This window comes from Pistacia vera, unplaced genomic scaffold, assembly GCF_008641045.1.
Source record: "Pistacia vera cultivar Batoury unplaced genomic scaffold, PisVer_v2 Contig31, whole genome shotgun sequence".
NCBI lineage: Eukaryota > Viridiplantae > Streptophyta > Magnoliopsida > Sapindales > Anacardiaceae > Pistacia > Pistacia vera.
In genome coordinates, this window is record NW_022196124.1 from 1,353,053 (window position 1) to 1,380,919 (window position 27,867).

The following is a 27,867-nucleotide window of genomic DNA, read 5'->3' on the forward strand; positions in this document are numbered from 1 at the left end:
ATGCTTGTTTGTTTACAATTTTTACTTCAACAGGTGGGACCTCAATTACTATCAAATCACAATATGGTTTTTGATCTATTGAATCATTCTGCACTATGTACTTCTTCATTAATGGTGAGGATGAACATGCTGACTATTCTTAGTAATTCAAGTATATATATATATATATATAGCAATTCATGTTTGTCTGTTTTCAATTTTTATTTTGGCAGGTGGGACCTCAACTACTATTCAAATCAAAGTATGGTTTTTGATCCGATAAATCATACTGCATCAATTACCTCTTCAATGGTGAGTATTCACGACTCATAGTATTTTTTAAATCAACTTATGTATGGATGTAGTACATGAATAACAGATTTGTAGTGGACTAATGCTTGTTTGTTGATATTTCTCATTCATAGCAGGTAGAATCTCAACTACTATCAAATTAGAATTTGGTTTCTAATTATTCAAGAAATCATTTGTGCCAAACACTTCTTCCATGGTATGAGGATGAACATGCTCCCTTATGATAGTTTTTAGCATTAACTTTGTTGAAGATCAAGAAGGTAGCGTGAAGAGAAAACATATTTGGGGAAAAACATTCTTGGTTATTATTCATTGAACCAAGTTTATATACATTTGACCAAATTACTCTAGTTAACAACTAACTAGATTTATTATTACAACCACTAACCAACTAACAAAACTAACCAGCTTAATAATTACAAAATTGTACGTCAATTATCTTTACATTGCTAATACCCCCCTCCCCCCTTTTCAAGTTGGAGGGTGATAAAGATTAAGCAGACCCAACTTGTGTAACAAGTGATAGTGAAGAGGCTTCTCAAGAGCTTTAGTGAGTAAATCAGCAAGTTGCTCTAATGAAGGAATATAAGCGGTGCGAATGAGACCAATTTTAAGCCACTTTCGGACAATATGGCAGTCAATGTCAACGTCCTTAGTCCTCTCATGGAACATGGGATTGAAATTAGTGTGATTGGCTGCTTGGTTATCACAATGAAGAGTAACAGGTAACAACTTGGAGAAACCAAGATCTTTGAGAAGTTGCACTAACCTAATAACCTCATAGATTGTTAAAGCCATAGTTCGGTATTCTGCCTCAGAAGAGGACTCTTAGATTTCCTGGAAATAAAAAAAGAACCAAGGAAAATATAGTAACCAGTAACTAACTTCCTTGTCATGAGACAAAAAGCCCAATCAGAATCACTGTAAGCTAATAAAGACACAAAATTGGCAGTAGAGAAATATAAACCCAAACCTTGAGTAGACTTTACATACTTCACCACTCTAAGGGTAGTAGCCATATGAGATTGCTTAGGCGTATGCATAAACTAACTCAAGAGATTGACTGAGTAACTCAGGTTAGGTTGAGTCATGCATAGATATAATAGTTTGCCCACCAATCTTTGATAAACACTAGGTTCAGGAATAAGAGAATCATGGCCAGTAGGGAAAAGCTCATCATAAGCAGCAGAAGTTAACTTCAAATTGGAGTCCACAGGTACAATAGAAGGCTTGGAACCAAAGAGGCCTAATTCTGAAATGAGCTCCAAAGCATACTTCCTTTGACAAACGCTGAACCCTTTAGATGATCTAGCCATCTCAAACCCCAAAAAATATTCCAACAACCCTTGGTCTTTTAGCCAAAAATGAGAGTGTATCAGCTGCTTTGTGTGATGAATCATGGCAAGATTATTTCCAATGATGACAATATCATCCACATAAACCAATAACATGACAATATGAGACTGATCTTTTCTAATAAACAGAGTAATTAGACTTAGATTGTTGGAAACCTCCATCCAAAAGAGCTATGGTAAGTTTATGATTCTAGGCTCTAGAAGCCTGTTTCAAACCATATAGAGACTTATGAAGTTTGCAAACAATATCTTGCTCCCCCTTGCTACCCCTACTTATTAAACCCCTGAGGTAAGGTCATATAGATCTCTTTCTACAAATCACCATGTAAGAATGCATTATCTACATCCATTTGATAAAGGGGCAAACTGTGCATAGAGGCTAAAGTCAAAATGGTTCTAACAGTGACCATTTTGATGACAGGGGAGAATGTCTCGGTATAGTCAATTCTTGCTTGCCGGGTATATCCTTTGGCAACTTAACGTGCCTTGTATCTGTCCAAAGAACCATCAGCTTTGTATTTGAGTTTATAAACCCATTTACAACCTATGGGAATATTTCCAAGAGGCAATGACACTAAGGACCAAGTGTGATTTAGCTCTAAAGCTTGTATTTCCTTTTGGATGCTAGCCACCCAATGTTGGTCCTTAGAGGCTTGAGAAAAGCTAGTTGGTTCAAATGCGAGGTTAGACAGAAAAGCTTTATAGGAAGGTGAGACAGTATCATATGAAACAAAATTGGAAATGGGATATTGAATAAGGTTAGCTAAAGAAGAATGAGAAATTAAGGGACATGTAAAGTCTGAAGTCGAAACAAGGGGTTTAGTAGGTTTATTGGATCTCTTTAGAGAAAGAGTATAAACAATCGGATCAAGAAAAGAGGGTGCAAAAACAGGCTGAGTAGAAGAAGAAATATTGGGAGATATTGGTGGTATTGTAGAGACAGAAGAGTTTGGAGTCTGGACAACTTGTAAAACATCATCTGAAGTGGGAATAGAAGGTGGCTGATTTGAATCTAATTCAAGGAAATTAGAGTTAACAGGAAAAGGAACTTGTAAAGGTTTATGCCAAGTGAAAGGGAATATGTTTTCATAAAAAATAACATCCCTTGTGATTGTCACAAAATGAGAAGAAAGGTTATAAAGTATAACTCTTTTTAGGTTAAAGAATAACCCCAAAAAACAGAAGGGACAGATCTAGGGGACAACTTATCCTTAGAAGGTAAAAAGGTTGCACATGCCAAGGAGCGAAATACCTTTAAATGATCCAATGAAGAAGGTTTTGCAAAAAAAATTTCAAAAGGTGATAAACCTTTGAGAACTGATGTGGGAAATCTATTAATAAGATAAACAACAATTTGCACACAATAACCCCAAAAATGAGTAGGAATATGAGACTGAAATTTTAAGGCCCTAGCAATTTCTAAGATGTGCATATGTTTCCTCTCAATAATGCCATTTTGTTGAGGAGAATAAGTACAAGAACTTTGGTGAATGATACCCTTGCTACATAGCATATCATGACAATTCTTATTAAAAAACTCTAGACCATTATCGGTCCTAATGCACTTTGGAGTTAATTGATATTGTGTGTTGACCATTTGAAGAAACTATTTGATGGTGTGAAAAGTATCAGATTTAAACTGCATGAGGAATAACCAAGTGACCCTAGAATGATCATATACTATGGTAAGGAAGTACCTAGCATTACCATGAGTTGGTGTCTTATATGGACCCCAAACATCCACGTGCAACAAATGAAAAATATGTTGAGATTGTGAAATATTATGAGGAAAAAGGAGTCTAGTCTATTTTGCTAAAGGACAAACAGTACAATGAGGAGGATGAGACATATTCAATTTATGTGCATAAGTTGCAACACAGAATATGGGACATGACCTAATCTTTGATGCCACAATTCAAGACTAGTATATGTAGATGCTATCATAATAGAAACATGAACTTTTTTCAATTTTAAAACATAATTTACATTGTTTTGATAGTATGAAAAATTGCAAACAACCTTATTTAACATTCCAAAATGTGACAATGCTGATGAAATTTTCAAAGTTGAAATTGGATCAAAAAAGTATAGGCCTTGACTATGCTTACCAATCCCCTTCAACTTGCTATTGCAAAGATCCTGAATTAAGCAAAAATGAGGATAAGAAACAATAGAACAATGATTAGAGGCAGTAAATTTAGAAACAGAAAGCAAATTGTGTTTGAAATCTGGGACATGTAAGACCTTAGATAGATGAATACCATTGCCTAGATCAATAAATCCAACATGCCTAATGTAAGTTTTAGTACCATTTGGTAAGCTTACAAGGTATTTAGAAGACTGTTCTATGGCAATAAGGGATGTTAGGACATAATAATTTGATGTCATATGATCAGTTGCCCTTATGTTTATAATCCAGCTATCACTGTCAAAGTAAGAGAACAAAGTAGTAAATGTACCTGCAAGATTAGTAGTTGGTGGAGTCGCATTTTCCTTTCCTAATAATTGGAGGATCTGGTTGTTTTACTCAGTAGTTAACATTAGACCAACCAACGCAGCAAAATTTCCAACATCTGAAGCTTCATTCTTAGTAAGAACTTGATTAGCAGAAACTCTAGTTTTGCAATTGGACTTGCCGTTTGTGAGCTGATAATCGGCTAGATAGCTATTCAAATTATAGCAACTCTCTCATTTGTGGCCAAGTAAGTGACAGTAATCACATTCAATATAAGGCTTCTTGCCTTTATAGTTTTGCCCCTGATTCTGACCTTTTCCAGTGTTGTGAGCATAAAGTGTCGTAGTTGCGTCAGAATTGATGTTCATCCCAGTCAAGATTCTCTAACTCTCATCTTGATGAACCATAGAATATGCTTGTTTCATTGTTGGAAGAGGATTCATGAGCAAAATCTGGCTTCGAATCATGGAATATGATTTATTCAGTCCCATTAAAAATTGCATCAACTTTTGCTGGTTAAGATGTTCAAGATTTGCCTTCGCAGAAGCACTATCTAGAGCTGACAAGCTGATCAAAGAACCAAGTTCATCCCAAAACGATTTTAGCTTATTATAGTAGATTGCTACTGTGTTTGCACCTTGTGTAAGGTTAACAATTTCACGATGGATACCAAACACTTTGGTTCCATTAACTTTGTGAAATTGCTCTTTCAAGTCTTGCCACACCTGAGCAGCGCTAGTTGAGTAAACAATGCCACTGAATATCTCATTTGAGATAGAATTAAAAATCCACGCAAGAACCAACGAATTGCATCTTTCCCATTGTGGAATTAACTGACAATGAATTGATGATTTTGTGCATGTTCCATCAACAAACCCTAGCTTATTTTTTTTGCACATAAGGATATTGTCATTGCTTGGCTCTAGATGCCATAATTCTGAGTAACTATGAGTTGCTCAGAGACCAAAATAGAACCTGGTGTGTCAGACAAGTGAACAAAGAGCAGGGAATTGGAATCAATTGAAGGAACGATTGATTCTTTAGTTGAATTAGTCATGGCGACTGAACTAAAAATTCTAAATTTCGAGCTGAGAATGAAGAAATTGAAGAATTTTGAGCTTCTTTGAGCTTGACCAAAATGAAATTGAAGATTGTAACTGAGCAGAAAATTGATCAAGGAACGAAAATTTGCTGCTCTGATACCATGTTGAAGATCATGAAGGCACCATGAAGAGAAAAAATATTTGGGGAAAAACAATCTTGTTTATTATTTCATTGAACCGAGTTTATATACATTTGACCAAATTACTCTAATTAACAACTAACTATAGTTATAGTTACAACCACTAACCAACTAACAAAACTAACCAGCTTAATATTTACAAAATTACAAATGTACCCCAATTATCTTTATACTTCTAATGAACTTAATAAATATTTTCCATGACAAATGTGTTTACACAACTAAAATGCTTGTTCGTCTATATTCTTATTCCAGGTAAGCACATGATCAGCTACTATCAAATCACGATTTCTTTTCTGATCCAAGAAATCATTTTGCACCAAATACTACTTGTTTAATGGTGAGGATAAGCTTGCGTTATGGTAGATTTAGTAACAAGCTACACATATATATGGTGCATAAATAAAAAGCTTATTTACACAACTAATGCTTGCTTTGTCTCCTCTTTCGTATTTCAGGTACATCCTCAACAAGTTGCAGAATTATTTGCGCAATTCACTGCACTATTTGGGCGTTATTTGCTGAATCACAACTCAGTGTCCGCACCACCGTGGCCAACTAATCCACAACAAGGATCGTATTCCTCCTTGTACTCAAACGGCGCCTTTGGTAATAACTGTACTTCGTCGAGCTCTCAGTTTCATGGAGGGCTTGAAGATGCCTGGATTGCACAAAGGAATTTCCAGGATAAACATCCTGAAGATGCAACTGGGCAAGACTCTTCCTACTGATACAGACGCTGAAAACACCAAGGCTTTCATGGATGAGCAATCTGTGGACATTCCACTTGATCACAAATAAATTCTACGGGAGAATATTATTGTATTATTATTATTGACATTTGAAGAATGGTTAACTCAGTGTTGTGTAATCGTTTGAGAATAATGGCTCCTATGTTTTGGGCCTTCTTGCTTAAAAATAGCTGCGATTGTTTTAATTTATTTATTTATTTTTTTCTATCCTATCATATTATTCTATACAATCTAGTGAAGTTATTACTTTTTTATTCAATTTAAAATCCAATCTTATTATATTTAACTCAAAACATTTAATAATTATTTTTCTTAATAAAAGTTTATAAATTAACAAAAACACTTTCATCCAGCTAAGTCACTATCACCCGCTAGCAATCATCATTGTCGTCGGCCACCGCCGAATGCTGATGTCGTAATGACACATGATTGGCTAAATCTAGCTAGTCGTTCATCGATGTAGCTGGAAAAAGCCAGATCAGCATACGATCAGTCAGATCCAGTCGTTAATGCACCATTTCGATGACTTCTGGCCATTGTGTGACGGTGGTGGCCGATTGTCAGCAATAGTTGGGTGGGTGGGGGTGTTTTTTGTTAATTTATAAAGTTTTATTTTGGAAGGTGTTCAGTTAAATTAACAAATATAAGGGTTAAAAATAATCTAAATATTTTCAAAAAATATTTTCCAAAACACATTCTTATAATCCTATCATATTTCATTAAATGCTATTCTAAAAAGTAAAACACACACTCTTGAATTTCTATATTTAATAAATTAATAGAATGGGTACATGAGTTCCAAATAGTTGGAGCATGCTTAATGGAAATGAATGCTGGTTTAAATTAAAGAAGTGTAAAGATGAATATCAACTAAATTTAAATCCTACAACTTTATTACGTGTCTTAAAGAATCATTTGAAGCCTCAACGTATATTTACTGTAAGAATTCTATTATACAACTTATTAATCAACCTTAAACCCGAATAATAATCTCAAACTTATTAATCAACCTATACACCTTGCCAAGAAATTTTTATGAGCATCTTAATGTAAAAACATGATAATCGCATAACTTTAGCTCTCAATTCCACTTTGAAACATTAAATACATCAGTTTTAAGATCAGTATCAACTTGGAAACAAATATACAAAGGAAAAAAGACCAGTAAAAACAGAGCAAAACTATAAAAAGCAGAAACTACTTCTCCGAGAAGGGGAGCTGGATAAATTAATGAATGGTTTGAAATTTTATACTACTTGCCACGGAAGTAGGCAGAAGGAAGTGGGAATGACAAATGGTGGGGTCACTTTACTCATTTAGTAAGCTGTTACTTTTCCCGATTTATTAAAATACATCAGTTTTAAGATCAGTATCAACTTGGAAAACAAATATACAAAGGAGAGGATCAGTAAAAACAGAGCGAAACTACAAAAAGCAGAAACTACTTCTCTGAGAAGGGGAGCCAGATACATTAATGAATGGTTTGAAATTTTAGACTACTTGCCATGGAAGTAGACAGAAGGAAGTGGGAATGACAGATGGTGGGAGTCACTTTACTCTTTTAGTTAGCTGTTACTTTTCATGATTTATCTTTATTAAATAACAATGTTAATTACCTTGCCAACCATCACAAAAGGACAGAGAATAATTCATTTTCACACGTGTTATGTATATCAAAAAGTGACGCCTTTTCCCTTTGCAGAGCAAATTCTTTCCTACAATTCCCACAAACCTAATTCTTACTGTGTTTCTAGAGTTTTCACATATATATCTGCAAGTGTAAAGCCCTAGATTTACTAGGTAAGTAGATACATATATCAATGTCGATTCAAATTCCAATACATTATGTTGTTAGAAATACCAGGTAATGTTAGGTGATAAACCTTTTTTTTTTTTTTTTTTTTGGTGTTATACAGGGTTTTTCACATTTCATTTGCATGATTTTTTCTGGACCTCAACTACTGCGAATGTTGTATGTTATAACTTCAAGCAGAGCCTAACTACTACAGATATGGTGAGGAGAAGCATTTACTGATTTTCTTGCTTCTGTATTTGCAATTCTTACTCCAGATGAAATCGGTCTTTGATATCAAGTCACATGAAGGCTAATATTTGAAATCATTGTTGCTTTAGGAACATATTTCGAACTAATGCTTAATGCTTCTTCACGAGTGATTCCTCAGGTGGAACCTCTGCCATTATCAAAATTTGATGCAATCAATGACTGTAATTGGCTATAGTCCGCAACTCTTTCTTTGCATGGCAGTCAGTCGCCAATGGATCCACATAGATATCCTCTCAGCAACCGTCGATTCACTGCTTGGGCAATGAGTTCTTGGAAGTGAGGAAAAAAGCATCTTATGGGTAGTTCTCATTACAAATAGATATCTTCTGTTCAAACAATTAATTCTTGTTTCTCTATAATTCTTATTTCAGGTGGAATCTGAGTAACAATCAAATCACAGTTTGGTTTCTGATACAGGAAATTATTTTGCAACAAATACTTCTACCTTGGTAAGGAAGATCACGTGTCTTATGTAGTTTTTAGTATCAACTTATACATATGGTGCATGATAAACTTATTCTCGCTATTAATGCTTGTTGTCCATGATTCTTACTACAGGAAGAACCTCAACTACTATCAAATCAAAATTTCTTTGATACGAGAAATTATGAATTTGCAGATAATACTTCTTCAATGGTGGGGATGCATGCATACCCTTATTCATGCTTCATGAACAAATTATATATTCTCACAATTAATATTAACGCTTGTTTGTCTATTCTTAATTCAGGAAGTAGAACCTCCACTACTATCAAATCACAATCTGTTTCATGATCCTTTTGCACCAATTACATCTTCAATGGTAAGGTTGTGCATGGCTTATGGTTGCTTTTAGTATCAACTTATGCATTCTGTCATCAAAAACCATATTCACACAAGTAATACTTGTTGGTCTATATATGATTCTTTACATTAGGTACAACCTCAACTACTATCAAATCACAATATGGAATTTGATCTAAGAAATCATTTTGTGCCAAATACTTCTTTAATGGTAAGGATAATTTTGTTTAGTATGAGCATATACATATATATGGTACATGAACATATTGTCACATATAAATCTAATGCTTGTTTGTATATGATTTTTACTTCAACCTCAGTTACTACCACATCAAAATTTGGATTCTTTAATGGTAAGGAAGAATATGCTGGTTGTTTTTAGTATTAATTTATAATTGTGCATGAAAAATATATTCACACAATTAATGCTTGTTTGTTTATATTTTTTACTTCAACAGGTGGGACATCAACTACTATCAAATCACAATATGGTTTTTGATCTAATGAATCATTATGCATTGTGTACTTCTTCAACGGTGAGGATGAACATGCTGGTTGTTCTTAGTAATTACAAGTTATATTTATGTATATAGGGTAAATGAAAAATATATTCACACAATTCATGTTAGTCTGGTTTTAATTTTTTCTTCGGCAAGTGGGACCTCAACTACTATCAAATGATCAAAATATGGTTTTTTATCCAATAAATCATTCTGCATCAATTACCTCTTTAACGGTGAGTATGCACGACTCGTAGTATTTTTTAAATCAACTTATATATGGATGTAGGTAGAATCTCAACTACTATCAAATCAGAATTTGGTTTTTGATCCAATGAATAATTCTGTACCATGTACTTCTTCAATGGTGAGTATGAACATGCTGGTTGTTTTTAGTAATAACAAGTTATATCTATTGTAAATGAAAAATATATTCACACAGTTCAAGTTTGTCCGTTTTCAAATTTTTTTTTTTCGGCAGGTGGGACCTCAACTACTATCAAATCAAAATATGGTTTTTGATCCAATAAATCATTATGCGCCAATTACCTCTTCAATGGTTAGTATGCACATGACTCATAGTAGCTTTTAAATCAACTTATATATGGATGTAGTGCATGAATGATAGATTCGCAATGGACTAATGCTTGTTTGTCAACGATGTTTTTCATTTACAGCAGGTAGAATCTCAACTACTGTCAAATCAGAATTTGGTTTCTGATTATTCAAGAAATTATTTATTGCCAAATACTTCTTCCATGGTATGAGGATGAACATGCTCCCTTATGATAGTTTTTAGTATTAACTTAATAAATATTTTCCATGACAAATGTATTTACACAACTAATATACTTGTTCATCTATATTCTTATTCCAGGTAGCACATGATCAGCTACTATCAAATCACAATTTCTTTTTTGATCCAAGAAATCATTTTGCACCAAATACGTGTTTAATGGTGAGGATAAGCATGTTGAGAAGGGAAGGTCAATGATATCTGACCATTCATTGACAAATATATTGTATTAGTTGTATATTTGTTTAATTACCTTTTATACTTAGACTAACTAGAATATATTAGCATGATTGTAGGAAATCTCTTGTATAAAGGTACGTCTCCTAATTCAATAAAATTATTGAAAGGCAAATATTTTTTTTTTGTTCTTTACATGGTATCACAGCAGAGAACAATACCATAACTCTTTGCCTTTGCCCCCTTTCTTTTGCCTTCTTTTTATCGCTGTTTCTCTTTTTCATGATAGAACAACAACCTTCAAATGGAGGCAAGCTTGATGCTGCCAATCCATATTCTCTTCACCATTCCGATCATCCAGGAATGGTGCTTGTTTCCAAGCCCCTCAATGAGGATAATTATTCGACATGGTGTAGAGCCATGGCAATTTCTTTGAATGCCAAATCCAAGTTAGGTTTCATAGACGGGACCACCACAATGCCGTCTGCCACATCCAAACCAGATGACTATGCTTCGTGGAAAAAATGCAACGATATGATCCTCTCTTGGATTCTCAATTCACTCACGCAAGACCTTGTAGACAGTGTTATATTTTCGACCATCGCCCAAGAGGTATGGGAAGACCTTCTGGATCGTTTTTCTCAAAGCAATGCCCCTCGTATTTTTCAGATTGAGAGAGACATTGCTTGTCTTGCTCAAGATCAGATGACTGTTGTAGCTTATTACACAAGACTAAAAAAATTATAGGATGAACTAGGATCCTATAATGACACCGTTTGCTCTTGTGGGGCAGACCATAAGAGACGCAGATTGATGCAATTTCTCATGGGACTCAATGAGTCATATAGTGCAATCCGAGAGAAAATTTTGTTGATGAATCCACTACCTGATTGTAATGACTGCTTAATACTAGGATACTCATAGAAATACATCAGTAAAATACATGTATTGTGCTAAAAGTAGTTGGAACCGAAAATTTTCTTTTATTACATATAAACATTCTTTATACAAACTAGAACATCATTTACAAAATGCCATTAAAACAGTGGATAGTGTAGCTATTGCTCCTCGCTTGCCGGTGCCCATCCAACTACGTTCTCACCTAGATCCTGCAACCACAAAGAAAAACAACGAGGTGAGCACAAAATAATGCTCAGTAACTAAATCCTCTACTCGACTGTCCCCGTAACTCTTTCTCTTAATTCTTTCCTTACACTTTTTCTCATCTCATTTATTTTCTCTTTCACACAGCTCTCTTTACTTAACTTCTGCTATATGTCACGGCCTCATCTTACCGGAGGCACGGCTGGGTGGAGTTCACAAAGCACCATCCCACTCTTCGTGACTGTCAGGTGGAGATCACAAAGCACCAACCCGCTTTTCGTAACTATAGGGTGGAGATCACAAAGCACCAACCCGTTTTTCGTAACTATCGGATGGAGATCACAAAGCACCAACCCGTTTTTAGTGTTTTTCTCATTCTCTTTACTCTTAGAGTAGTTCATACACAAAGTTCTCTACTCTTTCTCAAGCCACTTCTCAATGCACAATTAATGCATATGGATAGTTCTTCTCCACTAATGCACTCATGAAATGCCAACATGCAATGTTTCAAGAATTAAGGTTTACTACTCATGCTCATGATTCTCTTAGGTATTTCATCAAACAACTAATGTGCATACAAAAACTCTACTTTATCTATGGTTCTACTCCTCTCTTGAACCATCCAAAATGGGAGGAAACTCCCTCACAAAGCTATAATTCCTATCATAAAATAACACTTGCAAAAAGATTTATCAATCTCCTCCAATTTTATCTCAAACTATATCCTCAACACACATCACACTTCTCATAAATGAAGTGCATTTAACCACCACAAAGCAATTATTCATCTCCATCTCAATTCTCAATAACATAACATATAACATGCATACATAATTTCTATTCAATCTCTACTCAAGAGTGTTCTCAAATCTCAACTTGGGTTGAGATTTACTTACCTTGTAATGGAGAGATCTCACTAGCACTTTCCTTTCCTTTAGATTGTTTGTCTCTTCTCTACCCTTTAAACAATAACACCATCAGACTTCAATATACAAATATATGCAAAACTTCACATCTAAAGCAAGAATCCTTACCTTAGGATGCCTTAGATTAATTTTCTACCCCAAACTACTCAAAAAGCCTTTTAAAATTCTTGAAAGGTTGAAGGGAAAGTTGAGAGGAAATGGAGAATGGAAGAGGCGGTGGAAGATGAAGAATGAAGGGTTTACTAAGCTTAACCCCTTTTTAGCTCAAAATATCTTCATTCATTCCCATATTGCCCTTGCTCTTTCTTGAAAATTCTATCCTTGTCCTTTGATTCATTACAATCACACCCCCACTCTAACATATTCTCCATAAAATTTCTTTACAATTCACTCCCCACTTTTCCTGCTAATTAGGGTAGAATGGTCATTTTGCCCCTATGAAAAAATATCTAGAAACTTCATTAAACTTTTCAGTCGGCCTATCGCCGCGGTGAAGAACTTTCCGTCGGCTCGGGCGAAGAATTACAGAACCGACACCGCAAATTACAAAGCCAACGTCGCCGCGGCGAAGACCGAAATTCCACAATTCGCCAAAACTCAACCAAAATCAAGGCAAACACTCAACCAAGCGCCAACCAACCAAAATAACAACATGCAAGCTCAAAAGAGAACACATCAACAAACATTCAAGCATACAACATAATTTACTATGTACCTCAAGTGGGGCGTTACACTGATGTTGCCAAGTCTTACTCTTCCATTGTACAAGAGGAGAAGCAGCAAAGCCTGGGGGCTGCACGTGAGACAATAGAGAACTCAACCATGGTTGTTCGAAGGGCTGAACCGGTGGCTCTGGCTGTTCGACATAGACAAGGTTCTTCTTATCATTCCAACCCATCTAATCAAAAATCTTTGCATTGCTTTCTTATTGTGACTGTGACCATCATGTATGAGAAACATGTTGGAAGCTGAATGGGTACCCACCAGAACACCCTAAACATGCATCAAACATGTCTAATAAAGGAAACACTCATTTCAAGCGCAACCATAGCCATCAGTCTTCAGTCAACAATGTCAAGGAAAGTCCAACAATGCAAGAAGTGCTGTCGGTGACAAATGGGCTCTCTGATTTGCAAATCCAGCAAATCTTATCTATCATGTAGGGTAAAGGAACAACACAATTCGCCAATCCTAAAGCTAATGTTGCTTCCTCAGGTTTGTTACAAACATGGTTGTGCCTCCATCAATTAATTATCGATAGTGGTGCCATAGACCACATTACTTCTTCTCCAACTTTGCTTGTTAACAGCACTAAGAACACCTTTTTGCCACTAGTTGCTACGCCAAGTGGAGAACAAGCTCCGATTACATCCATTGGGAATTTAACTTTGAATTCTGTCATTACTTTAAAAAATGTGCTTGGTGTGCCATCTTTTAAGGTGGATTTAATGTCTGTGAGTCGAGTTACTAGAGATCTCTATTGTTCAGTAACCTTTTTCCCTCATTGGTGTATTTTGTAGGACTTGACAATGAGGACGACGATTAGTTTGGGTGAACAACGAGACGGACTTTATTACTTGGTTGCGTTAGTGTCAGAGAAGCCAAAACCTCAAACTCCATCCACAGCAGCCAGTTCTTACCGTTCACCTAGTTCTCCAGTCACCTCCTCCACCTCTTTGTGGCATCGTCGATTGAGGCATTTGTCTTCCTCTAGATTAGATTTTATGGCAAAACATTTGTTAAATTTCCCTTTTCAGTCTAACAATGCTTGTGATGTTTGTGCAATTGCAAAACAAAGTCAACTTCCATTCTCTGTTAGTTCAATTTCGTCTGTTAGACTTTTGAATTAATTCATTGTGACATTTGAGGCCCTTATAAAATTGCCTCTCTTTCTAGTGCGAAATATTTTTTAACTATTGTGGATGATTATTCTAGATTCGCATGGGCATTTTTTATGCACCACAAAAGTGAAACACAACATTTACTTGTCAATTTTTTCTCATTTGTCCAAACACAATTTTGTGTTTCTATAGCCAACATTCGGGTTGATAATGGTGGAGAATTCTTCTCTATGTGGGAATTTTTTAAACAAAAAGGGACCACTTACAAACATTCTTGTGTCTATACTCCTCAACAAATGGGGTTGTAGAGCACAAGCACTACCATATACTTGAGTCCGCTAGAGCTTTTCGTTTTCAAGCCTAACTTCCTTTACATTTTTGGGCAAAATATGTTTCTGCTGCTGTTCATATAATCAATCGTTTGCCCACACCACTCCTTTCTCGCTAAACACCTTTTGAACGACTTTATGGTAAACTTTTTTCTTATTCACATATTCGAGTTTTGGGTGCCTTGCCTATGGTACTGATATGCATGTCCCCCATAAATTCGCTCCTCGAGCCAAACGATGTATTTTTCTTGGCTCTCCAGTTGGTTAGAAAGCTTACAAGCTCCATGACCTTGCCACCCACAAAATGTTCACTAGCTGTGATGTTGTTTTTCATGAAACTATTTTTCCTTATGAGTTCATTCCATCCACTTCCTCAAATTCAGCCCATGTGATTCCTCTTTCTGTATCCGATCCTTCCCCACCAGTCCAACAACCCTCACCACCGGAACCAATTTCTCCCGCCTAACAACCCTCATCGCCAAATGCACCTGCTAGTCCTCCTCCCGAACCCATTTTACGCCGCTCTCAAAGACCTCATCACCCTCCGACGGCTTTACGTTATTATGTCTGCAACCAAGTAACGTCTCCCAACCATTTGCCGCCTTTGTCATCAAGTCCACAAAAAGGTACGTGATATCCCATTTGTAATTTTGTCTCTTATCATCGTTACTTACCACAGCATTGCTCTTTTACTACTACTGTCAATCAAGATATTGAGCCTACATCTTATACCGAAGCAGCTTCTCATTCACATTGGCAAGAAGCAATGCAATCTGAATTGGTAGCTTTAGAAGCTAACCACACTTGGTCTCTCACTTCTTTTCCTCCTGGTAAAAAGCCTATTGGTTGTCGTTGGGTTCATAAAATCAAACAACACTTGGATGGTACTATTGAGCATTTCAAAACTCGTTTGGTTGCAAAAGGTTACAAACAACTAGAAGGTATAGATTACCATGACGCTTTCTCTCCCACTGCTAAAATGATTACTGTTCATTGTTTATTGTCTTTAGCAGCTACCCAGAATTGGTCTCTTCACCAACTTGATGTCAACAACACTTTTTCTTCATGGCGATCTCCATGAAGAAATATATGTCTCCACCTCTTGGTCTTCGGCGACAGGGGGAGAATCTAGTGTGTCACCTTCACAAGTCATTATATGGCTTAAAGCAAGCTTCCCAACAATGGTTTGCCAAGTTCTCTACAGCTATCCAAGCTGTTGGCTTTGTTCAATCCAAAGCAGATTACTCATTATTCACATGTTGGAAAGGCAAATCTTTTACAGCTTTGTTGATATATGTTTACGACATTCTTATTATGGGTAATGATGTCAATGCCATATTAGCTCTCAAGCAATTTCTACATAGTCATTTTCGGATTAAAGATTTGGGTGATTTGAAATATTTTCTGGGCATCGAAGTTTCTCGGTCAAAGAAAGGTATTTCCATCTCGCAACGAAAATATACTTTGAAAATTTTAAAAGATGGAGGATTTTTGGGTGCTAAACCTGTGAACTTTCCCATGGAACAAAACATAAAGCTTTCGGATTCAGGTGAATTGCTTAAAGATCCGTCTCAGTATAGGCGACTTGTTGGACACCTAATTTATTTGACTATTACCTGGTAGGATATCACCTATTCAGTCCATGTGTTAAGTAGATTCATACATGCATCCCGGAGACCACACATGGAAGCCACCTTACGTGTATTGCGTTATTTGAAAAGTAGTCCAGGATAAGGTTTGTTTTTCCCTTCTCAAAATGATTTATCTTTGTGAGCTTTTTCTGATTCGGATTGGGCTGGTTGTCCAATATCTCGTAGATCCACTACAGGTTATTGTATTTTTCTAGGGTCTTCTATTATTTCCTAGCAGACAAAGAGGCAGAAAACCATATCTCTCTCCTCAGTAGAAGCCGAATATAGAGCCATGACAGGTACATGCTGTGAATTATCCTGGCCACGCTCATTATTGAAGGATTTGAGAATATTGCATTCGAAGCTAGCATTGTTATATTGTGATAACACATCCGCCTTACATATAACTGCCAATCCCATTTTCCATGAAAGAACCAGACATATAGAGATGGATTGCCCTTTTATTCGTGACAAAATACAAGATGGTTTAGTTGTAACCAAACATATTGCCTCAACAAATCAACTTGCGGATGTGTTCACCAAGCCATTGGAAAATGAAGCTTTCTCAACTATGATACACAAGTTGGGAGTTCTTGACATTCACTCTCCAACTTGAGGGGGAGTGTTGAGAAGGGAAGGTCAATGATATCTGGCCATTCATTGACAAATATATTGTATTAGTTGTATATTTGTTTAATTGCCTTTTATACTTTTACTACCTAGAATAGATTAGCATGATTGTAGGATATATTTATTTAGTTGCCTTTTATTCTTAGACTACCTAGAATAGATTAGCATGATTGTAGGAAATCTCTTGTATAAAGCTATGTCTCCTAATTCAATAAAATTATTCAAAGGCAAATACTTTTTATCTTCTTTACAAAGCATGCGTATGTTATGGTAGATTTAGTATCAAGCTACACATATATATGGTGCATATATAAAAAACTTATTTATACAACTAATGCTTGCTTTGTCCCCTGTTCCGTATTTCAGGCACATCCTCAAGTTGCAGAATTATTTGCACAATTCACTGCACTATTAGGGCATTATTTGCTGAATGAGAGCTTAGTGTTTGCACCGTAATGGCAAATTAATCCACAACAAGGATCTTATTCCTCCTTGTACTCAAACGGCACCTTTGGAAATAACTGTACTTCGTTGAGCTCTGAGTTTCATGGAGGGCTTGAAGATGCCTGGATTGCAGAAGGGAGTTTCCAGGATAAACATCCTGAAGAAGCAACTAGGCAGGACTCTTCCAACTGATACAAACACTGATAACACCAACGCTTTCATGGATGAGCATTAATCTGTGGACATTCCTCTTGATCTCAATTAAATTCTGCGGGAAAATATTATTATATTATTGTTGACATTTCAAGAATGGTGTACTCCTCTTTTACTTTTATATTAGTTGTGACGCTTGATTTTGGACGCCAATGACTAGCACGTGCAAAGTGCTAAGAGAGTCTTAGAAATTACACGTGATGGATCCATGAGATTTGAATTTGGAGCTGAGATTATATATGTTGCAGAAAACATAAATAATAGGTTAACAAGAGAGGATTTTATAGTGGTTCGGATGCTTAAAAAGCGACTCCTACATCCACTGTTATTTCATTGATCTCTGGCTATTTCTATGATATTGCCTATAAGGCATACAAAGATGAAGAAATACAGTGTTTACAGAGAGAAAGAATTGAGCTCAAATCTATGTCTAGCTCTCATATGTCCAGCCTCCCTTTTCGGGAAAAGAAGTGCCAATTTATACACCTTTGAGGTCAATGTAATGAGTGTTTTGCAAGTTGCCTTGACACATGGAAGGTTCTCGTCCATTCATCTCTTGAAATGAGATAGGGTTGGTATGAATATTTTGAGGAGATATGGGCTTGGCAGCTAGTACAAAAAGACATTTATTGGGTTGACATAAGCGTGACTTTTTAGGCATAACATTAGTGTTCTGTAATCGCTTGAGAATAACGACTCCTATCTTTTTGGGCCTGTTTTTTCAAAATATTGAAAACTCTACTTGTCATAATCCTGTTGTAATCTGTTTCTATTCCAGATACTTCTGGAGCACGTTTGATGGGAATGAATGCTTGTTTAAATTAAAGAACTAACAATGAAATATTTCTCATTAACTGATCAACCTGTAAAGATCAATATCAACTAAAATTTAAATCCTGGTATCAACACATACGTGCTCCTAAAGAATCATTTGAATGTTAAAATATATTTATATATTCTTATACTATGGTATGAATACATTAAACATATAAGTATAATATTATATATATGTATTATATAATATGGGTATTGGTTTAATAATAATAAAGCGTCAAGGGCAACATGGTCTTTTGAGGGAGATACCTTGATGGAAGGCGTATTGCAGTTAAATTCTGTGATTAGAAATGAGTCCTTTCTCTATTCTATATACACGGCAGATTATAGTTTTCTATTCCATCAAGAACCACTATCTTCATTGAAGGAATTCAAGGACATAAATATCGTTTAAAGGAGATTCAAGTGCAAATCACGACAAGTTTAAGAATATTCATGGATCAAGGTATGTATTAATTATCCTATTACATCATTATTGTGGAAATCATTAAGTTCAAGTTCCTAAGATTTATATTTATGCACAATTAGAGTATAGAATGAATTGATTTGTTGATGTGAATATAAGAGTATGAAATTAAATTGATATGTATATGTAATTTACTATTTATATATTGCATAATTAAAGTTACATATCAAATTAGGGTTAGTATCAAATTTAGAGTTTTTATAATTTTGATTTGATTCTATGCAATTAAGATGTGCTTTATGGTTCAATTAAGTTTACATTTGGTATAAGAGCACAAGTAGAACTAATGGTTTTTTTATTAAAATAATAGGATTGTATTGATTGAATGTATGAATGTCCGTGACACTGTGCACTTGTCTCACTAAAACAGTTATAACTTGAGTTTTGCAACTCGGATTGACCTGATTCTAATGGCATTTGAAATCTAAGAGATAGGGCTATAATTTTCATGTGTGGTTGTGACCCAATTCGTCTTGGAAGATGGTATAAAATTGACTAGAAGTTACGGGCAATGCATAGAAAACAAGCATACCTTTTATTATGATGTTTAAAGGTCCATATATATAATATATCATTATATATAATACATATATATGTAATAAATGTGGGTCGTGTAATTTAATGTAATTATGCACTGATTTTTGATAATTACATAATGTAATGTGTAAATCACATAATGTAAAAGTTAAGAATGTCGCGGCATACAGTATTCTGGAAATAAATTAAATTTTATTTCTATTTAGTTTGATGTTTATATAATTGAATAATTTGTCAATCACCAAAGTGGCCAAATTAGAAAGTTTCCAATAGATTCAACTTAAGTAATATTCAATTACTCATGCTCGTTTGATGCGATTAATGTATATGACATGATGATTTAGACGTGAGTAATTTGAAGCAGTGTTTTAAAACCCTGGGCCAACCCATTGAATCGGGACCCGGGGCTTTAACCAAGTTGGGTTACCAATTTTACTATTCATCAAAAACCCTAGAAATTATGATGACAATCGACGAACAATTGAAGGCTAGGATGTTAGTGGTTTTGAAGAGGAAGGGTTAGTGAGTGCAGTGGCGGAGCCAAGATTTTTGCCCAAGGGGGGCCTCCATGGCTCCGCCATTGTATGCCAAACAACTAGTAAAAACTTTTAAAAAACCACCAAACCTTAAGCAAAAGAGTTTACAGCAACCGCAATCCACCAAAAATATTCCACACAAATTTAGAGGTCAATCACAACTCTAACACAAGTAAATACATAAAAGTTTACAAAGAGATAGATTAAAATCACCAGAGAAGTAGTTAAAATTCATGTTGATAACTCCAAATCCAGATGTTAATATCAAAACTCAATCGTCTAGATTAAAGATCCACAAATCCTCTACATATTGACCAAAAAATCAAGTTAGAATGGTATACCTGAAGATTTGAATATATGAATATTGATTGTTTAGATATAAAAGCAAGTTAGAATGGTATACCTGAAGATCTTCAATTTAACACGATTTTCTGCTTCGATATATTCTGAAAGTGTTCAATGATATCTTCATTTTCAATTGTAGAAAAAACTTCCTTTTTAATGTAAACCACCAAGCAATTGTTCATCCAGTCATCTCCCATTAGATTACGCAAACTATTTTTCACAAGATTCATTGCAGAGAACACCCTTTCAACTGTTGCAGTAGCCACATGCAAAACCAATGCTAATTTAATAAGCAAGAAAACTTTGTTGTAAGCAACATCCTTCTTACACTCAACTATTTTTTTAGCAAGGTCGGCAATCCCTTCGACATGAGTGAAATTGGCATTGGTGCTAACTTCCTCATAATAGTTTTCAAGTTGATCATCGAGCAACCAAATATCGTGTTGAGGAAAATCGGTAGGATGGAACTTTGCAAATTCAAGTAATCTATCTTTGTTAAATGCAACAAAAGAGTTACTTGGATCAAGAGACGACATACATTGAAGCAACCTCATATTTACTTCATCAAAACGATTATTGAGTTCTTCTTGAATGTTATCCAAAACTGTATACATCAATTCCACTTAAAATGATGTTTATTTGTAATTGGCGCAATCCCCCGTTTTGTCCTCCCAAAGTTATCTTCCATATTCTCCAAGATTGGTATGTCATTATCTTTGCACATATCAGAAGCTTCTTTTAACAATATCTCGAAGCAAGTGTCTTCATTTCTCATTTTATGCAATTGACGCTTCGAAATTTGTACAAATTTTATGGCATTAAAAGAATCTTGATATTTTCTTTGTAATGCTTGTGACAGTTCATTTGTGATTCCCAATACTCTTTTCATTAAGAATAACAAAAAGACGAATTCAAAATTCTCCATGATTCGTAATAAAATCATTACTTGACTTTTGTTTTGCCAATCGTCTCCTTCAATCTCAATCACCCAAAGCACATCAACAAAAAAAGAAAATAAATTTATGACACTATGAATTGTCCCTATGTGTGAACCCCAATGTGTATCTCCTGGTCGTTTAATAATGCATTCTTGATTCAAACCTCGTCCCATTGAAGATCACCATTAGAAATAAAAAATATCACATTTTCATATTGTTTATCACGTAGAAGATCTCTGTGCTTACAAGATGCCACTATAGTGTTTGATAACATAGAAAGAGATTGAAAAAATTCACCCAATGCCGAATGGTTACTTACAACTTTGACTAGCGCCAGTTGGAGTTGATGAGAGAAACAATGAATGTAGAAAGTTGATTTATTTTCTCTCAATATCAAAGTCCTCAAACCATTGAACTCACCTCTCATATTGCTTGCTCCATCGTAACCTTGGCCCCGTAAACTTGTCAAACTCAATCAATGCTTTATAAAAAAAGCATCTATTGCAATTTTCAAAGACTTTGCAGAAGTATTCTTAACATGCACAACCCCGATAAAATGTTCAATAACACAACCTATTTTGTCCACATAGCGAAAAACAATAGCCATTAATTTGTTCTTTCACTGCCACATCACAAGATTTATCAACTAGTAAAGAGAATGGTTGTTTATCTCTCACAATTTCTGCAATAATTTTCTTGGTCGTCAAATGAGCACAAACACTAGTTAATTCCCTTTGGATGTTGGGGACTGTCATTTGATGGTTTTTCGGAGCATTTTCCAACACAACTTTTTTTATGTCGTCAATATGATTGGATAGAAACCTCAATAGTTCCATAAAGTTATCTTGATTTTCAGATTCGATCGACTCGTCATGACCACGAAATGCCAATCCTTGATGCAAAAGAAATATAATACAATAGTCCTATATGGCCTTTTTCGATACGCAAGCAAGATTTACATCGATGTGTTGCCTTTGGTTTATCAAATCAACACACTTGGCATGACATTGGTTATGAGTACTGGAATGATCTCCAACATGTTTTTTCACTTTCGCTTTATCTTTCCAATTATTAAATCCCTTACTCACAAAAACTTCACCACCTGCTTGGTCACTATAATCAATTTTGAAAAGATAACAATTTAAACAAAAAATGCAATCTTTTGCCACACTATATTTCATCCAACTTGGATTCTTTGTACCACTCTGGTGTAAACCTACGCTTTTTATCTCCGAAAAGAGTGGAAGGAAAGTTATGATCTTTAGGTTGGGAAGGACCTTTCAACAAATGTGCTCTTCGAACTTCCTCCTTTTGCTTGTCAGTACAACAAATCTCGTTAATTGATATCCTCAATCCTGGATCAGTTTCAAGCTCATCTAAATTGAACATCTCGACCGAAGGTTGAGCTTCTTTTACTTGGTGTTGTTGTTGCTGATGTGGGGCTTCTTCTTCTAATGGGATTTTATTAACCTCAATATCAATAGAGTCTCCATTAACAATTTCTGCTGGAATTTTCTTTAATCTCTTGAAATAATTGGATATCATAGCTATCAAATAAAAAAAAGATAATATGATACATGTAAAGAAAGACTGATGAAACTTTAATTAATAAAATTAAAAAGAAAAACTTATCACGTTTTTAGATGTAACAATTAGATCTAATTAAAATATTATTTTAGCAATTAATTAATCATTTTATTGTGTTAATTTTCTTATATTTAAAATCATTTTAGTGAAATTTAAAAACTTATATAATTTGCTAATCAATTTTTTGACTTATTTAAATTATTGGCATAGATCAACTAGATTTAATTTAATTACTATTAGAGCATACTTAGTCAACTAATCACATTATAAAATAATAAAAAAAATCATTATTAATATATTAATGATTGGTGCAAATCAAGTTGTCCTCTAATTATAAAAAAAAATTAATTTTATAAATGTATTTGTGATATCTAAAGTCACAAATTAATAATAATGTTTTCAACCAATTACAAAATCAAACAAATACAAAACAAAGTCACAAGATTTATACTTTTTTTCATCAAAATAAAAAACCTCCATAAAAACAAATATGATTTAACCCTAAAATAAACTAAACTAAAATAAGTAATATACATACCTAAAACTGATAAAGTAGAAAATAGTCTTCAAAAGTTGTAACTTCAACCGAGCCAGTAAGACAAAGAGAAAGAGAGGCGCACTCACTAAATAAAATTAGGGATACAAAAGTTGTGGTCCTATAGAGATTAGCCGCATATGACATATATATAATATATTTATACTAATGAAACTAGTGGGCCAGCGCATAGCCGCAATATTTATGATGGGTGAGCCTGCTGCATTAACATATTAAAGCATTTAGTTTGATTGTGGACCATATATATTTGTACCTTTTTGATATAAAAATCATTAATTATAAATATTTGCAATTTTTTTTTCAAAATCTGAGGCCTACCCTCAAGGATGCTGGATTCACCCCTGAGTGAGTAGAAAGGTGGCTACGGAGGTGATTTTTGGTGAGTGAAACAACCGAAAATTACAAAAATAAATCGGCAACAACAACGGACTGTTGCTGACGATTGGCGAGGCAAATAGGGATGGGGTGAGATAGGTTTTGGTTAGGAGGTTTAGGGGAGAGTTTTCGTGGTGATGGGGTGTGTTGTTAAAGATTGAAAAAAGCCCTATTAGGCCTGAGTTGTTGACGCCAACGGTGTAATTTAGGGTATTTTTGCAAGGTTTCAAACATGTAGGGACTTATGTGCAATTTTTAAGGGTATTTTTGCTAGATTTTATACTTTTTTACATGCTTATGTCACCAGTTTGACCCACAAGTCAAACCGGTTCAATTGGTCAACCTGTGACTTGGCCACTTTGCCAAGTTTCACCCTAGGCTGTGTTTTAAAACCTTGATTTGAAGTTCATGAATTATAGAATAGTTAAGGATTGCCCAAAAGTAGATTAGTTAATTCTATAATTATAAACATAATTGAAGTTAATTATTATACTTGGTTAGGTATGTTTAGTAGATCGAAAGATAACAAACATGTCAAGTTAAAGTATATATAGTTACCAATTAAGCAATACTATAAATATAGCATCAATTAGGATTAATTGTTAATGTATATTGTTGTATCACCCAGAAGGAGATCTCCAACATACATTTATACTATGAATAATTAACATTTGAATCTGTATTATGGCTTTTTTTTAGGATGTATCTCAAAGCGTTAATGTGTAAGCATATTTTTATTTGTAGCATTAGTTAACGTGTCCCTTGATTCCAAAGCATCTTATATAGTAAAGTTCAATGGGCATAATTATGCAGAATGGAGTGAACAAGTCGAGTTTCACTTAGGGGTACTCAATCTTGATCAAGCTCTCCTATTTGATAAGTCTGCTAAGCACTGAAGCAGAAAGATCTATCCATAAAGTTTGGGAAAGATCAAATCGATTGAGCTTAAAATTTATGCGTATGACAATCGCAAGCGACATTAAGTTTACATTTCCTAGGAGAAAATCTGCTAAGAAATTGTTTTGCACCAAATATTTGTTTACTGGTGAGGAAAAGTATGTCTTATGGTAGATTAGTATAAAGCTATACATAGATATGGTGCATTTTAGACTAATGCTGGCTTGTCTCTTCGTTCAGTTTCAGGTAGATCCTTAACAACTTGCGGAATTATTTGCACAAATCAATGCACTATTTAGCCATAATCACAGCTCAGTGTATGCACCACAGTGGCCCTTAATTAATCCAGGACACGAATCCTCGTCCTCATACTCAAACGGCTTTGATAATAACTGTACTTTGTCGAGTTCTCAATTTCATGGAGAGCTTGAAGATGTGTGGATTGCACATAGGAATTTCCAAGATAAGTATCCTGACGAAGCAACTGGACAGACTCTCCCTGCTGATACAGACACTGATAATAACACCGACGCTTTCGTGGATGGGCTATTTGTCGACATTCCTATTGATCTCAATTAAATTCTACGGGAGAGAATATTATTGTTATTGACATCGTAAGTATGGTTTTATTCATGTTTTACTCTTAAACAGTGTTCTGTAATGGTTTGAGAATAATGGCTCTTTTCTTTTAGGGCCTTGTTGTTTAAAACACTTGAAAATTCAACTTGTTTCCTATTCATGTGTAATAGAATGGCGAAGTTCCAGATAGTTGGAGCTTGTTTAATGGGAATTAATCCTTATTTAAAAGAGTTATCAATTAAATTCTTATTGCCATTTTAATTCTGTTTTACATAAGGAGAATGCCAATATGTTGTTACTAGTGTTGCTCCCAACTCCAAATAACACCAACGCTAACATCTGATCATTAATTTTAAAGCACAAATTATCCAACAAAACAGGAGCAAATTACCACATGTTCCCACCCAAGGTTTAGCCAAATCCCAAGTTCATACCCTTGGTTGCATTTATTCTAGGTTCTCACCCTTAAACTAGCAATGTAAGTTAATTTTGAATTTTGACTTGTGCTAATACTATCCTGCCCTTGAATTTTTATTTCACCCCACCCATCCACCATCACCATCACAATCTAGCCACCACTACCACCCACCAAACCCACTCGATCGCCGTTCAGGCCTGATTTGGCTTGATCTTGACGTCAATTGGCCAATCCAACACCACCATCAGGATCCTCTCATCTCCCTCTCCAAAACCCCTCCACTTTCATCTCCAATTCAGAAATTTCTCCCTCTCCAAAACCCTTCCACTTCCGACTCCAAATCGATCACAGTCTATCAGGCCTAATTCCCTTTTTCGGCTCTAAAATCCCACCACTCACCACCATTAGCCTCTCCACTTCCTCCTAAACAAAACCCTTACCAGCACTAACCACTGTTGCTTCCTGATCAATGGCCGCCACCTGCTGCAATTCGCGATCAAAACACCTCATTGCAAACCCCCCCAAAATAAATCCAACCCTAAAAAACAACACAAAAACACTTTGAAAACAAGCATAATCAACCTCCAATCAATCAAAATCCACAAACTCCTTGTAAAACCTTAAATCGACCTCCAATTAAACCTAATTTTCACCAAAATTGTAAAACCCTAAGGGGAGTGACGAACGGAAAATGGCGGGCAACCACAGTCAGGGTTGTTGGGGGTTCTTGAGGTGGGACACCGGTGAAGCTATGGTGGTAATGGGGTTGATTTTTGGCGTCGAGAGTGGCTGAAATTTTCTTGAAACGGGCGAACAAAAAAATTGCAGTGGTCAACAAACGACAGTAGCACTGTCGAACCGGTCGTCACGACCACAAAATTAAACCTAAATACTGTAGTTAGCAGTAAGTAGGGTCAAATCCACAAAGAGCAAGACTAATGACCTAATGTATATTTGAGTTAATGAAAGATAAATTGGCAAATTGATTGATTAAAACTAAGGAAACTAATTAATTGCAGGAAATTAAAAGCATCAAATAAATTGCTAACTAAGACACAATATTAAAAGCTTGCCGCTACGGATTTGGTTTGACTCAAGACCAACTCTCACAATTCCTTTTATCGCTCTTCAATTTTCTAAACCTACAAGGCTAGGCAAATCAATAAAAACATCTCCCAGCAATCTAGGTAAAATCTATCCTGTCTCCCTATCGTCTTAGTTACAGATCGATTAGTTAAAGACTATCATTGACTAACCGAAAAATGCTAAACCCTTATACACCACTAGTTGGTACAACGTTAACAAGTACAACCTATCAACTTGTATCATCCAATCAACTAATTACACAATAAATGCATTCTTAGTAGAAATGATATTAAACGCTAATACAACTTGATTGCAATCAGTATCGAAGCAATTAAAGCCATAATCAACACTCAATAATCTCAAACTGACATTCAGTTATGCGAAAAGTTATATATCAACAAATGTTCTCAATGGACATTATCATTCAGCACGTCGAGCATTAGAATAATATTAAAGCATCGCAAATAAATTGAAACGAAAACAAATATAATTTGAATACAAGAAACTTAACCAAATGTCCAACATTCGGGCTCATCCAACTAGTCGAGAACTATCGAGAAGATCCATGAGTGTCGATCCTGATCTCACCTACACCGTAACAGGCAACTAGGAGCTCAGTTGCTCATGGTGGTGTCGACGAAGGCTGGAACGTCAGGAACGGAGCTGGTCATGGCGAAGAGGACGTAACCGACAACGAGATGATGTGAAGGAGGGATGAAAATGACCAAGGGAACTCTTGGAAGACGAACAGACGCAACTCGACAGAATCCGGCAGCAGCTCACGGTGGCGATCGACGAAGAGGAGATCCAAGGGTATAGGAAGATAGATCAGGTGATGGAGATGATGGATCTACTGGTTGGAAGGTGAGAGGTTGCCGGAAAGTGAGCGAAATTGCGGCTGGAAGGTGAAGAGGCGAGGCAGCAATTTGGCGAGATGGCGACTGAACGACGACAACAGAGCTTGGAGGAAGGTGGATCTGATCGTGGGAAGGGTGGTTATTACCTAGAGAAGTTGGATCGACGCCGAAGAAGCTCCAAGGTCACCGGAAAATGAAGAGAAGTGATGGTGGGTGGCGTAACGTCGCCGACGTGGATTGAACGGCGGTGGAGGGTGGCTGATCGGCGTGAGAAGTTGAAGAGTCGCCGACCCGCGACCAAACTCCGATGATGGGTGAAGG

General features: G+C 35.6%; 1 long non-coding RNA gene across 1 annotated transcript; it reads left to right on the forward strand.

The window, feature by feature from the left end:
• Window positions 1–276: 276 nt before the first annotated feature.
• LOC116136186 lies at window positions 277–9,980 on the forward strand. The gene is made up of 4 exons (XR_004128991.1): window positions 277–291; window positions 405–407; window positions 9,734–9,811; window positions 9,926–9,980. It is a non-coding gene; the product is annotated as an uncharacterized LOC116136186 (long non-coding RNA).
• The last annotated feature ends 17,887 nt before the right edge of the window (window positions 9,981–27,867 follow it).